Raw genomic sequence first — 13,776 nt, 5'->3', positions numbered from 1 at the left:
GTGGTGTTGTAGCAGCTGTGGAGCCTATGGAGAGTGAAGAGGAGGAAGACGATGGGGACGACACAGACAACAGGGACAGAGTGATACAACAGTATTTTCAGTAGCACACAGGTACGAATCAACCCCGCCATTTTACATTTACTTAAAGTCTCCTGCCTCTCTACTGTCTGTGTTTCCCCCCAGTTTCTGTTAACTGAGTTGTGACTTTCCCTTCCGTTTTCAGAGCTGTGGGCCCCACTGCGTGACCTCTGCTTTGTTTGCCCATGGACTACAGCTGTGTGACAGTGGTATGTTGTCATCACAATGTAACTGAACATTTTGGCACCGTTATGTCTAATACATTTGTTCAAAATACAAGCAGACTCCAGATTTTTTAAGTGCAATAAGTGATTTTATTAAAGTGCTAAATTTAGGGACATGGTTGAAAAACGGTGATGGGTGATGGTGGAGTAATGTCCATGGCAGAGTCCAGTTTTCAGTCTCACAGGTGCATTGTCCATATGCCTGTGGAAGGATGGAGCAGGGGCAGTTTAAGGTTGGACAGGGTGACAATGTGGTACAGTGGGATGACATCAGGGGGTATCCTTTGCTGGCCGGGGTCTTGGCATCCTACTCTGTCTTCTTCTGAGATCTCAGGCCCGCTTGAGGGGTGGTTCTTCTTCTGCAGGAGGTGGGGTTCTGGTGGCCTGTCGTTGTGTGGGGGCCTCCTGTCCACTAGCGCCGGCGGAGGTGGTAGCCTGGTCTTGGTCCATGCTAGTGACAGGGGCCCTTTGTGGTGCCACATGGTCCCGCAATGTGGTGACTATCTGGTTAAGAGCCACGACGATGGTCCCCATTGCGGAACTAATGTTTCTCAGTTCCTCTCTGAACCCCATGTACTGTTCCTCCTGCAGTACCTGGATCTCCTGGAACCTGGCCAGTACCGTAGCCATCGTCTCCTGGGAGCGGTGGTATGCTCCCATGATGGAGGAGAGGGCCTCTTGGAGAGTGGGTTCCCTGGGACTGTCCCCCACCGTCGCACAGCAGCCCTCCCAGTTCCCCTGTTTCCCTGGGCCTCTGTCCCCTGGACCGTGTGCCCACTACCACTGCCCCCAGGTCCCTGTTGTTGTTGGGGTGGTGGGTCAACCTGGGTGCCCTGTAGTGGTAGACACACCGCTGATTGACGTGTCCTGGAGACAGAGGCATGGGCCCGCTGGGTGGGAGCTGTGCTGGTGTTCCCAGATGGGGTTAGGTCTGCTGTAGCCTGTGGCTGTCTGTGGGGAACCGACTGTCCCGAGGTCCCCGATGGGCCGGGCTGGTCATCTGGGTCCAGGGAGACAGAGCTGCTGTCATCACTGGGGGCCTCTTCTGGGGGTGGGATGGACATCTCTGGACCCTCCTGGGCGGTGTGGTGGCGTTCGGGTCCTGCAGGGGTATAAGAGTATGGTTATTGCTTCTGTGTGTGCCATTTCGTGAAATGAGTGGGTGGCCGTGTACCCCAGTGCTGGCATTCCCTTGTGGGGGCTGTTGTGACGGTGGCTTGTGGGGGAGATGGGGATGTGCAGTGGGCATGCTTTGGTGATGGGTGTCCATGCTTTGGGGACGCATGCAGGGCTAGGTTTTGGGATGGGTGGGTTGTGATGGTGAGACATTTGCAAGGAGTTGGTGTGATGGGGGTGGGGGTGAGGGTGGGGGTATGATTTGGCATGCAGGTGGGGTGGGGGGAATGAAGTAGTGAAGATTTGACTTACCAGAGTCCATTCCTCCGCCTACTCCTGCGAGGCCCTCAGGATGCAGGATGTGCAAGACTTGCTCCTCCCATGCTGTAAATTCTGGGGGAGTAGGTGGGGGTCTGCCGCCAGTCTTCTGCACCGCGATGTTGTGCCTTGATACCATGGAACGCACCTTCCCCCGTAGGTCGTTCCACCGCTTCCTGATGTCGTCCCGATTTCGTGGATGCTGTGCCACAGCGTTGACCCTAGCTCCATCTTCCTGGCAATGGTGGTGTGCTGCACCTGTGTCCCGAAGAGCTGGGGCTCTACCTGAACTATTTCCTCCACCATGACCCTGAGTTCTGCGTCAGAGAACCTGGGGTGTCTTTGGGGTGCCATGGGGTGGTGTGGATGAGGTGTGGGGTGGGGTATGTGTTGTAGAGTGTGGTGAGTGTGTTGGTGTGTGGTGTTTTGTGCGTGGATATTGTGTGGGTGATGTAGTGATTTGCCTCTGTGTGATGGTGTACTCTATTCTGTGCTGTCTCTCTCTGGCCTTCAGTCGCAATTGTGGTCGTAAGGGTTTGTGGGTGATGTGGGTGTGTGTTTTATATTGTATTGGGTGTGTGGGAGTAGTGTGTGTATGTGTCTCAGGTGTGTGTATTTTGAATTGTCCAATGTGGTAGTGTTTTGTAAAGGTGTGTGTATTTTGACCGCGGCGGTGTGTACCGCCAATGGAATACCTAAGTTGAAAGACCGCTGCGGGGATTTGTGGGTCGGAATGGCATGGGCGTATTTCTGTTGGCGTGATGGTGGAGGTTTGGTCATCGCCAGTTTTTCGCTGGCCGTTGGTGTGGCGGACTTTTGTTGATGTCGGGTTTTTGGCGGTTTGCCAGTTGCGGGTCAGAATGACCGTGGCGGTTTACCGCGACTGCGGCGGTGTTATGGCGGTCTTCTGACCGGCGGTAAGCGCCTTTTACCGCCGAGGTCAGAATGACCCCCTTAATGTGTATTTCCCCCATCCCCCTCCTGTGCCGCTTCCCCTTCCGCGCCCCGTGATCCGCTCCTGTCCAGTTTCGTTAAGCCACTGGAGTGAACTACCTTGATAGCTAACCGATGTTCTTGTCTCACTGCATTGCCTGTTATCTATGGTCAAAATTAGAGGGGATGAAGGAGATAAAGAAACCCCTTTCTAGAGGTGGTGTGGACCTAACCACTATTAAATTATATTTGGTGATATTGCAACCTGAGTCTCACACTCTCTCAGATCTGAAGACCAATGAGGAAGGAGACACATCTCTAAATGCTTGATGTGAATGCTTGCCCTCTGAACTGCACGGTAGTTGCAGCTAGGAATCCCTGAATCTGCAGCTACTCTCGAGTTGGAGCCAGAAGGTGATTCATCTGTAGTGTCAGACTGGGTTGTAGAGAGAATCTTATGTCTTCTGGGAGAAAAAACATATCCTAGATCCATTATGAAAAGAACCCCAGTGAACTGTCTTTCTCTGGATGGAATCAGGTGCAGCTTTACAAAATTGAGGAGGAATCTCAATCAATCAATCAATCATTAAATTTATAAAGCGCGCTATGTACCCGTTAGGGTTTCAAGGCACTGAGGGGGGGGGGGGCAGCTGCTATCGGTCGAAGAGCCATGTCTTGAGGAGTCTCCTGAAGGTGAGGAGGTCCTGGGTCTGGCGCAGGGAGGTCAGGAGGGAGTTCCAGGTCTTGGCGGCGAGGTAGGAGAAGGATCTGCCACCGGAGGTCTTGCGTTGGATTCGGGGAACGATGGCGAGGGAGAGGTTGGAAGAGCCGAGTTGGCGGGAGGGGACGTAGAAGTTGAGTCTGTTGTTCAGGTAGGCGGGTCCGGCATTGTGTAGTGCTTTGTGCGCATGGGTGAGAAGTTTAAAGGTGATCCTCTTGTCCACGGGGAGCCAGTGGATGTCCTTCAGGTGGTGGGAGATGTGGCATCGGCGGGGTATGTCGAGGCTCAGGCGGGCGGATGCGTTCTGGATGCGTTGGAGTCGTTGGATGTCTTTTGCTGGGATGCCTGTGTAGAGTGCGTTGCTGTGGTCAAGTCTGCTACTGACGATGGCCTGGGTCACCGTTTTTCTGGTTTCCGTCGGGATCCACTTGTAGATTCTATGGAGCATGCAGAGGGTGTTGAAGCAGGAGGAGGAGACTGCATTGACCTGTTTGGACATGGTGAGAGCGGACTCGAGGATGAAGCCGAGGTTGCGTGCGTGGTTGGCTGGAGTAGGTGGGGGTCCCAGCGCGGTGGGCCACCAGGAGTCGTCCCAGGCCGAGGGGGAGCGTCTGAGGATGAGGACTTCCGTCTTATCGGAGTTTAATTTCAGGCGGCTGTTTCTCATCCACTCGGCGATAGATTTCAATCCCTCGTGGAGGTTGGCTTTGGCGGTGTGTGGATCTTTAGTAAGGGAGAGGATGAGCTGGGTGTCGTCGGCATAGGAGAGGATGCCGAGGTTGTGCTGATGGGCCAGTTGAACGAGGGGTGCCATGTAGACGTTGAACAGCGTTGGGCTTAGCGAGGAGCCTTGGGGGACGCTGCAGATGAGGTTGGTGGCTTTGGAGCGGAAGGGTGAGAGTCGGACTCTCTGGGTTCTGCCGGAAAGAAAGGAGGAGATCCAGTTGGGGGCTTTGTCTTGTATTCCGGCTTCGTGGAGACGAGTTAGTAGGGTGGGATGGCAGACTGTATCGAAGGCAGCGGATAGGTCTAGGAGGATGAGGGCTGAAGTTTTGCCGTTGTCCATTTGCTGTCTGATGTCGTCTGTGGTGGCGAGGAGTGCAGTCTCGGTGCTGTGATTGCGTCTGAATCCGGATTGGGAGGGGTCTAGGATGGAGTTGTCTTCGAGGTAGTGGGTGAGCTGGGCGTTGATGATCTTCTCGATGACATTCGCTGGGAAGGGGAGGAGGGAGATCGGGCGGAAGTTTTTGAGGTCGTTGAGGTCAGCCTTGGGTTTCTTGAGGAGGGCTTGGATATCGGCGTGCTTCCAGCTGTCCGGAAAGGTCGCGGTATCGAAGGATAGGTTGATGATCTTACGAAGTTGGGGGGCGATGGTGGAGTCGGCTTTGTTGTAGACGTGGTGTGGGCAGGGGTGTGAGGGGGATCCTGAGTGGATGGAGTTCATGGTCTTTTGGGTTTCGGCGTCATCTACGTGGGTCCAGGTGGTGAGGCGGTCGGCGTAGGAGGAGTTGTCGGGGGTGGGGTCTGGCGGAGGTGTGGTGTTGAGGCTGTCGTGGATGGCGGCGATTTTCTGGTAGAAAAAGGTGGAGAGTGGGTCGCAGAGTTTCTGGGATGGTGGGACGTCGTTGACGTTGGCGCTGGGGTTGGAGAGCTCCTTCACGATTCAGAAGAGCTCCTTGCTGTCGTGTGCGTTGTTGTTTAGGCGTTCTGTGAAGTGGGAGCGTTTGGCGAGTCGGATAAGTTGGTGGTGCTTGCGGGTGGCTTCCTTGTGGGTTGCCAGGCTGTCAGGTGTGCACTCGAGAAGCCATTTTTTCTTAAGTTTCTGGCAGGTGCGTTTGGAGGTGATCAGTTCGTCTGTGAACCAGGCTGCTTTTTTCTTTTCTTGGTTGACGGTGGGCCTCTTGAGTGGTGCGAGGGTGTTGGCGCAGTTGAGGATCCACTGTTGGAGGTTGATGGCGGCGGAGTCCGGGTCGGTGGGGTCGGTCGGTGGGTTCTTGGCGAGGGTGCTGGTTAGTTGGTCTTCGGTGACTTTGCCCCAGCGGCGGTGCGGCGGTAGTGGGGTGCGGTGGTGTTCGGTGTTTTTCTTGAATGTGAAGTGGACGCAGTGGTGGTCGGTCCAGTGGAGTTCGGTGGTGTGGCTGAAGGAGATGTGGTTGCTTGCAGTGAAGAGTGGGTCTAGAGTGTGACCGGCGATGTGGGTGGGTGTGTTGACCAGTTGTCTGAGTCCGAGGTTGGAGAGGTTGGTGGTCAGTGATGCGGTGTTGGCGTCGTTGTTGTTCTCCAGGTGGAAGTTGAGGTCTCCAAGGAGGATGTAGTCCATTGAGGCAAGGGCGTGGGTGCTTGCGAGGTCGGAAATGGTGTCACTGAAGGGGGCTCTTGGTCCTGGAGGTCGGTATATGAGAGTTCCTCTGAGGGTAGTGTTGGGGTCCGTGTGGATCTGGAAGTGAAGGTGTTCAGCTGTCTTGAGGGTGTCGTCCGTGTGGGTGTGGATCTTGAGGGTGGATTTGTGGACAATGGCTATTCCTCCACAGATTCCGTTGGTGCGATCTCTTCTGGTGATCTTGTAGCCGTCAGGGATGGCGATGGCGATGTCTGGGGCGAGGAGTCGTTCCACCAGGTTTCGGTCAGGAAGGCTACGTCTGGGGCGGTGGTGTCGAGCAGGTCCCAGAGCTCGATGGCATGCTTTCCTGCGGAGCGTGTGTTGAGGAGGATGCAGTGGAGGTGGTTGCTGTTGGTTGTTGCAGGCTTCGCTGTTCTGTTGCAGGTGAAGTTGCAGGTGCGGCAGGAGAAGGGTCCTTTGGTGTGCTTCGGAGTGGCCTGGAAGCAGGCTGTGGAGGAGCCAGGGTTAAGGGCGAGGAGTTCGCTGGCCGAGTAGCGAAGTCTGGTTGTGGGGGGCGTGCGGACCAGGGGGGGTGGCGCTGGGTGCGGTCCAGGCCCGGATGGCCGCAGACGGGCTTGCCTCCGGCGCGCCTCTGGCGCGCCAGCGGCGCGGACGCGCAGCGCCAGCCATTAAGAAGGGAGGGGGGATGGAGGAGCAGCTGGGAGGCGGGAGGCGGGAGGGAGCGGCGAATGGGGGCGCGAGGAGGACGGGGCCACAGGTAGGCAGCGGCAGGGGAAGCGGCAAGGGGGAGCGCCTAAGGGGCGTGAACCAGGATAAACAAGGCACAAAATGAGAAAAGTAAGGCACAAGTTAAAAACAGTCACAAAATACGGTAAATGGCACAAAATACAATCTGAATACAGCAATCAGAAGGGGCACAAATGGGGGCAAGAGCGCAAGGAGGCAAGGCACTGAAAAGTAGAAAAACACTTACAGATACGGCGAAAAGCAGCAGAGAACACACGGGTCTAGCGAAGCTTACCAGAGCCCACTAGACACCAGGGATGAGGCGCAGGAGGATGCCTGCGGGTGGAGGAGGGCCTCGAACACGCTAGCAGCAGCGTGGGCGGGGGTCAGGGGCACGAGACAGCAAGGTGGTGCTGCGGACCTTGGGGGGCGAGCTCTAGACCAAAAACAGGTCAGAGGTCGCTCACTCGCGACGCGCAGCGCCAGCCATTAAGAAGGGAGGGGGGAGGGAGGAGCAGCTGGGAGGCGGGAGGGAGCGGCGAATGGGGGCACGAGAGGGGCGGGCCGCAGGGAGGCAGCGGCAGGGGAAGCGGCAAGGGGGAGCACCTAAGGGGCGAAAACCAGAATAAACAAGGCACAAAATGACAAAAGTAAGGCACAAGTTAAAAACAGTCACAAAATACGGTAAATGGCACAAAATACAATCGGAATACAGCAATCAGAAGGGGCACAAATGGGGGCAAGAGCGCAAGGAGGCAAGGCGCTGAAAAGTAGAAAAACACTTACAGATACAGTGAAAAGCGGCAGAGAACACACGAGTCTAGCGAAGCTTACTAGAGCCCACTAGACACCAGGGATGAGGCGCAGGAAGATGCCTGCGGGTGGAGGAGGGCCTCGAACACGCTTGCAGCAGCGTGGGCGGGGGTCAGGGGCACGAGACAACAAGGTGGTGCTGCGGACGTGGGGGGCGAGCTCTAGACCAAAAACAGGTCAGAGGTCGCTCACTCGCGACGTGCAGCGCCAGCCATTAAGAAGGGAGGGGGGAGGGAGGAGCAGCTGGGAGGCGGGAGGCGGGAGGGAGCGGCGAATGGGGGCGCGAGGAGGGCGGGGCCACAGGTAGGCAGCGGCAGGGGAAGCGGCAAGGGGGAGCGCCTAAGGGGCGTGAACCAGGATAAACAAGGCACAAAATGACAAAAGTAAGGCACAAGTTAAAAACAGTCACAAAATACGGTAAATGGCACAAAATACAATCGGAATACAGCAATCAGAAGGGGCACAAATGGGGGCAAGAGCGCAAGGAGGCAAGGCACTGAAAAGTAGAAAAACACTTACAGATACGGCGAAAAGCAGCAGAGAACACACGGGTCTAGCGAAGCTTACCAGAGCCCACTAGACACCAGGGATGAGGCGCAGGAGGATGCCTGCGGGTGGAGGAGGGCCTCGAACACGCTAGCAGCAGCGTGGGCGGGGGTCAGGGGCACGAGACAGCAAGGTGGTGCTGCGGACTTTGGGGGGCGAGCTCTAGACCAAAAACAGGTCAGAGGTCGCTCACTCGCGACGCGCAGCGCCAGCCATTAAGAAGGGAGGGGGGAGGGAGGAGCAGCTGGGAGGCGGGAGGGAGCGGCGAATGGGGGCACGAGAGGGGCGGGCCGCAGGGAGGCAGCGGCAGGGGAAGCGGCAAGGGGGAGCACCTAAGGGGCGAAAACCAGAATAAACAAGGCACAAAATGACAAAAGTAAGGCACAAGTTAAAAACAGTCACAAAATACGGTAAATGGCACAAAATACAATCGGAATACAGCAATCAGAAGGGGCACAAATGGGGGCAAGAGCGTAAGGAGGCAAGGCGCTGAAAAGTAGAAAAACACTTACAGATACGGTGAAAAGCGGCAGAGAACACACGGGTCTAGCGAAGCTTACTAGAGCCCACTAGACACCAGGGATGAGGCGCAGGAAGATGCCTGCGGGTGGAGGAGGGCCTCGAACACGCTTGCAGCAGCGTGGGCGGGGGTCAGGGGCACGAGACAGCAAGGTGGTGCTGCGGACGTGGGGGGCGAGCTCTAGACCAAAAACAGGTCAGAGGTCGCTCACTCGCGACGTGCAGCGCCAGCCATTAAGAAGGGAGGGGGAGGGAGGAGCAGCTGGGAGGCGGGAGGCAGGAGGGAGCGGCAAATGGGGGCGCGAGGGGGGTGGGGCCGCAGGGAGGCAGCGGCAGGGGAAGCGGCAAGGGGGAGCGCCTAAGGGGCAAAAACCAGGATAAACAAGGCACAAAATGACAAAAGTAAAGCACAAGTTAAAAACAGTCACAAAATACAGTAAATGGCACAAAATACAATCGGAATACAGCAATCAGAAGGGGCACAAATGGGGGCAAGAGCGCAAGGAGGCAAGGCGCTGAAAAGTAGAAAAACACTTACAGATATGGCGAAAAGCGGCAGAGAACACCCGGGTCTAGCGAAGCTTACCAGAGCCCACTAGACACCAGGGATGAGGCGCAGGAGGATGCCTGCGGGTGGAGGAGGGCCTCGAACACGCTTGCAGCAGCGTGGGCGGGGGTCAGGGGCACGAGACAGCAAGGTGGTGCTGCGGACGTGGGGGGCGAGCTCTAGACCAAAAACAGGTCAGAGGTCGCTCACTTGCGACGCGCAGCGCCAGCCATTAAGAAGGGAGGGGGAGGGAGGAGCAGCTGGGAGGCGGGAGGGAGCGGCGAATGGGGGCGCGAGGGGGGCGGGGCCGCGGGGAGGCAGCGGCAGGGGAAGCGGCAAGGGGGCGCGCCTAAGGGGCGAAAACCAGGATAAACAAGGCACAAAGGGGGTCATTCTAACCCTGGCGGTCGTCGACCGCCAGGGCTAAAATGACGGGGGCACCGCCAACAGGCTGGCGGTGCCCCGCAGGGCATTCTGACCGTGGCGGTTCGGCCGCGGTCAGAAGTGGAAAACCGGCGGTCTCCCGACGGTTTTCCGCTGCCCTTCTTAATCCTCCATGGCGGCGCAGCTCGCCGCCATGGGGATTCAGACACCCCATACCGCCATCCTGTTCCTGGCGGTTCGCCCGCCAGGAACAGGATGGCAGTATGGGGTGTCGTGGGGCCCCTGGGGGCCCCTGCAGTGCCCATGCCAATGGCATGGGCACTGCAGGGGCCCCCGTAAGAGGGCCCCACAATGAATTTCACTGTCTGCATTGCAGACAGTGAAATTCGCAACGGGTGCCACTGCACCCGTCGCACCTTCCCACTCCGCCGGCTCCATTCGGAGCCGGCGTCCTCGTGGGAAGGTTGTTTTACACTGGGCTGGCGGGCGGCCTTTTGGCGGTCGCCCGCCAGCCCAGTGTAAAACCCAGAATACCCGCAGCGGTCTAATGACCGCGGTGCGGTATTCTGGAGGGGGGAACTCTGGCGGGCGGCCAGGGTGAGAATCACCCCCAAAATGACAAAAGTAAAGCACAAGTTAAAAACAGTCACAAAATACGGTAAATGGCACAAAATACAATCGGAATACAGCAATCAGAAGGGGCACAAATGGGGGCAAGAGCGCAAGGAGGCAAGGCGCTGAAAAGTAGAAAAACACTTACAGATACGGCGAAAAGCGGCAGAGAACACACGGGTCTAGCGAAGCTTACCAGAGCCCACTAGACACCAGGGATGAGGCGCAGGAGGATGCCTGCGGGTGGAGGAGGGCCTCGAACACGCTAGCAGCAGCGTGGGCGGGGGTCAGGGGCACGTGACAGCAAGGTGGTGCTGCGGACATGGGGGCGAGCGCTAGACCAAAAACAGGTCAGAGGTCGCTCACTCGCGACGCGCAGCGCCAGCCATTAAGAAGGGAGTGGGGAGGGAGGAGCAGCTGGGAGGCGGGAGGGAGCGGCGAATGGGGGCGCGAGGGGGGCGGGCGGTAGGAAAGCAGCGGCAGTGGAAGCGGCAAGGGGGAGCGCCTAAGGGGCGAAAACCAGGATAAACAAGGCACAAAATGACAAAAGTAAGGCACAAGTTAAAAACAGTCCCAAAATATGGTAAATGGCACAAAATACAATCGGAATACAGCAATCAGAAGGGGCACAAATGGGGGCAAGAGCACAAGGAGGCAAGGCGCTGAAAAGTAGAAAAACACTTACATATACGGCGAAAAGCGGCAGAGAACACACGGGTCTAGCGAAGCTTACCAGAGCCCACTAGACACCAAGGATGAGGCGCAGGAGGATGCCTGCGGGTGGAGGAGGGCCTTGAACACGCTAGCAGCAGCGTGGGCGGGAGTCAGGGGCACGAGACAGCAAGGTGGTGCTGCGGACGTGGGGGGCGAGCTCTAGACCAAAAACAGGTCAGAGGTCGCTCACTCGCGACGCGCAGCGCCAGCCATTAAGAAGGGAGGGGGGAGGGAGGACACTCTGGACACTTTTAGAATTTCTGAGTGTCCAAGATTAATCATAGATTACCCAGTTGTCTAAACAATGAAATATCAGAACCCTTTCCATGAAGAAAAGCGGAGACAGGTGATAACAGGTGCAGAGGAGCAGCTGAGAGTCTGAATGGATGAGCACAGAATTGGTACTGCAAATAATAAACCTCTTAGATGATTCTGATGAATCAGAATTTGAAAATAAGTGTCTTTTAAGTCCAGTGTCACCAGGAACCTCCCAGTGGATATCAGAGGAATAATTGACTGAAAGAAGACCATATTGAAGGAATGTGATGTACAAATCAAATTACACCCCTCAGCTTCAAAATTGGACAAAAGTTCCTGTTTGGCTTTGGGGAAAGGAAATGAATTATGTTGTCCTATTGGAGAAAGCAGAACCAGAATGATGGCTCCATGAGCAAGCACAGGTTTGGGCATTTCTCAACCAAGCCTCTTACCATACTGATAGATGTGGAAAAGGTGTCATTAGAAAAATGTTAGTCTGGAGTTAGGTGGAAAACAACTATATCCTACAATCTCTATAACCAAAGCATCCTGAACCAGCTGAGTCTAATAGTCCAGAAACTTTCTGTTTCTGCACCCACTGCCTCCTAAGAGGATAAATCATGCTTTTGGAGGCTGCTGCACTTGCTGGGACTGGTGCAGATATGACTGAAATGTATTTGAAATCGCAGATCAGCAAGCTAGAAAATAACTTGAATGACCAGCAGCTGTTTGAAACATCTGTTCTTCAGTCACTTTTTGGATCAAATCATTTAGGTCAGGACTAAATAGTTTGGATCAAGGAAAGACAAATGTTTGAGTAGTTTTCTCTACCCTGCTTCAGACTCCAAAGATGATGTCTTGCAGCAAGAGAGACCCAAGAAGTAGTAGCTGAACACCAAAGTAGATCAAAAGTTATGTCTTATAGGAAGCAAAGAATAAGGTCAGTCCAGATGATGGATCATCCCCATTTTCAATGCACCCATTTTGAGTTTGAAGAATATAGTTTGTGCAGTGTATTATTACTGTTGTTTTTGCACTGCAGCCGCATCCACGCCAGTTACTGAGGTATTCTCGGGGAGGTAAGGTGTACTGCATACTGACAGCAGGGGGACTGCAGTGGGTGCTGGTGGGGCGCTGCGCTCCTCACAGGCACTTACATTGCTGCGGCCAGTATGATCCTCTGTACTGCTACTTAGGTGGTTGCTACCAGGAGGCACCTCCACTGCCTCCATTATTGAAAACAATCTTCTTCCCAGAATCCTCTAGTGAGGACTAGTGGGATATAACCTTCTCAATCCAATTAGACTTTCCCTATTCATCATGTTGATATCCATTCCTGATGTAATTTACAGATTTCTGGGGCATAAAGGAAGGTCCGATGTACTTCTCTTCACATCGCACTGCTTTTTCAGTCCTTTCAATAGCTTCTTCGCTCCCAACTTCTTTCCAGTTGTTCCTGGTTCTGGTTTTTCTGTTATTTTCCTTCAGTTGTCTCCTGGGAATTTAATCAGTTCTGCTTCTGGGTGCTCTGCGTGCTTCTTAGTTTTTATCTTCTCACTCCTGATTTCCACTGCCATCCTGGAGGTTTTTTGCCCATTGGGATTTTTCCTTCATTAGGGGCTTCTTCTGGATGGCACTATCTGCTTGTCGGTGGTATTGTGGCTACTGGAAGGGATCGCCCCTTCTTCTGGCAGACCAAGACCATTAAGACATGGACCTCCCATTTCACTCGCAACCAAAGGTCTTCAGCTAGGCGTCCGGCCTCAGATACTGACAGCTGTAAATGAGACTCACTGGGGAGTGGGTTTCGTTCTGCAGAGGAATCAGTGTGGTCATCTGACTCCGCATAAGCAGTCTGAAAGCAAGAGCATCTTTTGTGTGCTTTACCTCTCTTGCAAAGGCCCTCCTACCTGTCATGCCAGGAAAATTTCTCATCTCCATCATCCAGGACAGCAAAATGGGATCAATGTCCTCATAAATTTAGCATCCTTGAAGGTTTTCCACTCGCAGTGGGATGCTTGTGAATGGTCCAGGACACCAGGCTGAGAAGTTAGAAGAAGGAGCTCCTGGATATAAAAGATCAGGGATGTTAGATGGATAAAGGGGAGGATATTTCACATTCAGCTTCCCTCCTTGTACCTTCCATACAAGTGCAGCACTGTGTTAGGTTTATATACTCCTAGGCAAAGATGGGCATAATTTCAGTTTATGAAGCCAGAGCTTCCCAGCCCAAAATGGTGTACAACCATTCTCCTGTTGTCTTATATCCTGCCTAAATGAAATTTCATACAGCTGTGGTTTGAGAGGACATGTCTCCTGAAAGGAAAATATATGCTAGACTCTTAATCTACTTTCAAACTCTTGTACAACACTACATCTTCAATTAAGAACTGCCAATATTGCAAAGGAGTTTTGTTCTGCCCTTTGTGACTTTTTCTTCTAACTGATACCCTCTTAAGGAGACATGTGACACCTTTCATATATATTTTAACAATGCACTGTTACTTCTGGGAGGAGTTGCACTTTCCTCAGCAAGCGTGAATGGAACAAGAGAAACCTTCACTATGTCAAGTTCTTCACAGATATTCAACTTAAGTTCCAGCACTTACAGCTCTTACTGCTCAATTCAAGGCTGAATATGAACACAACATTGTATTCTCTACTTTTGTGTCAACAGGATCAGGCCCCTTTTGAAGCAAGAGAAGAAGAGTCCAGTACCCCATCCACATCAGAATCTGTTGGAAGTATTTTAGTGGATGTACCTTCCCCAGGACATCCCAAAGCAGCAATAACTGTTTGGGAAAAAACTCCTGTAGTTCTGCTGATGAAATCAACAATATATATCCTCTTCCCGAGGAGTGGTTGATTCTTCAGAGACATAGGGCCAATTGTATCAAAGGGTTTTGCCCATTCTGTGTCTATGGGA

This window comes from Pleurodeles waltl, chromosome 6 (genome assembly GCF_031143425.1).
Source record: "Pleurodeles waltl isolate 20211129_DDA chromosome 6, aPleWal1.hap1.20221129, whole genome shotgun sequence".
Taxonomy (NCBI): Eukaryota; Metazoa; Chordata; class Amphibia; order Caudata; family Salamandridae; genus Pleurodeles; species Pleurodeles waltl.
This window is presented reverse-complemented; position numbering follows the sequence as displayed.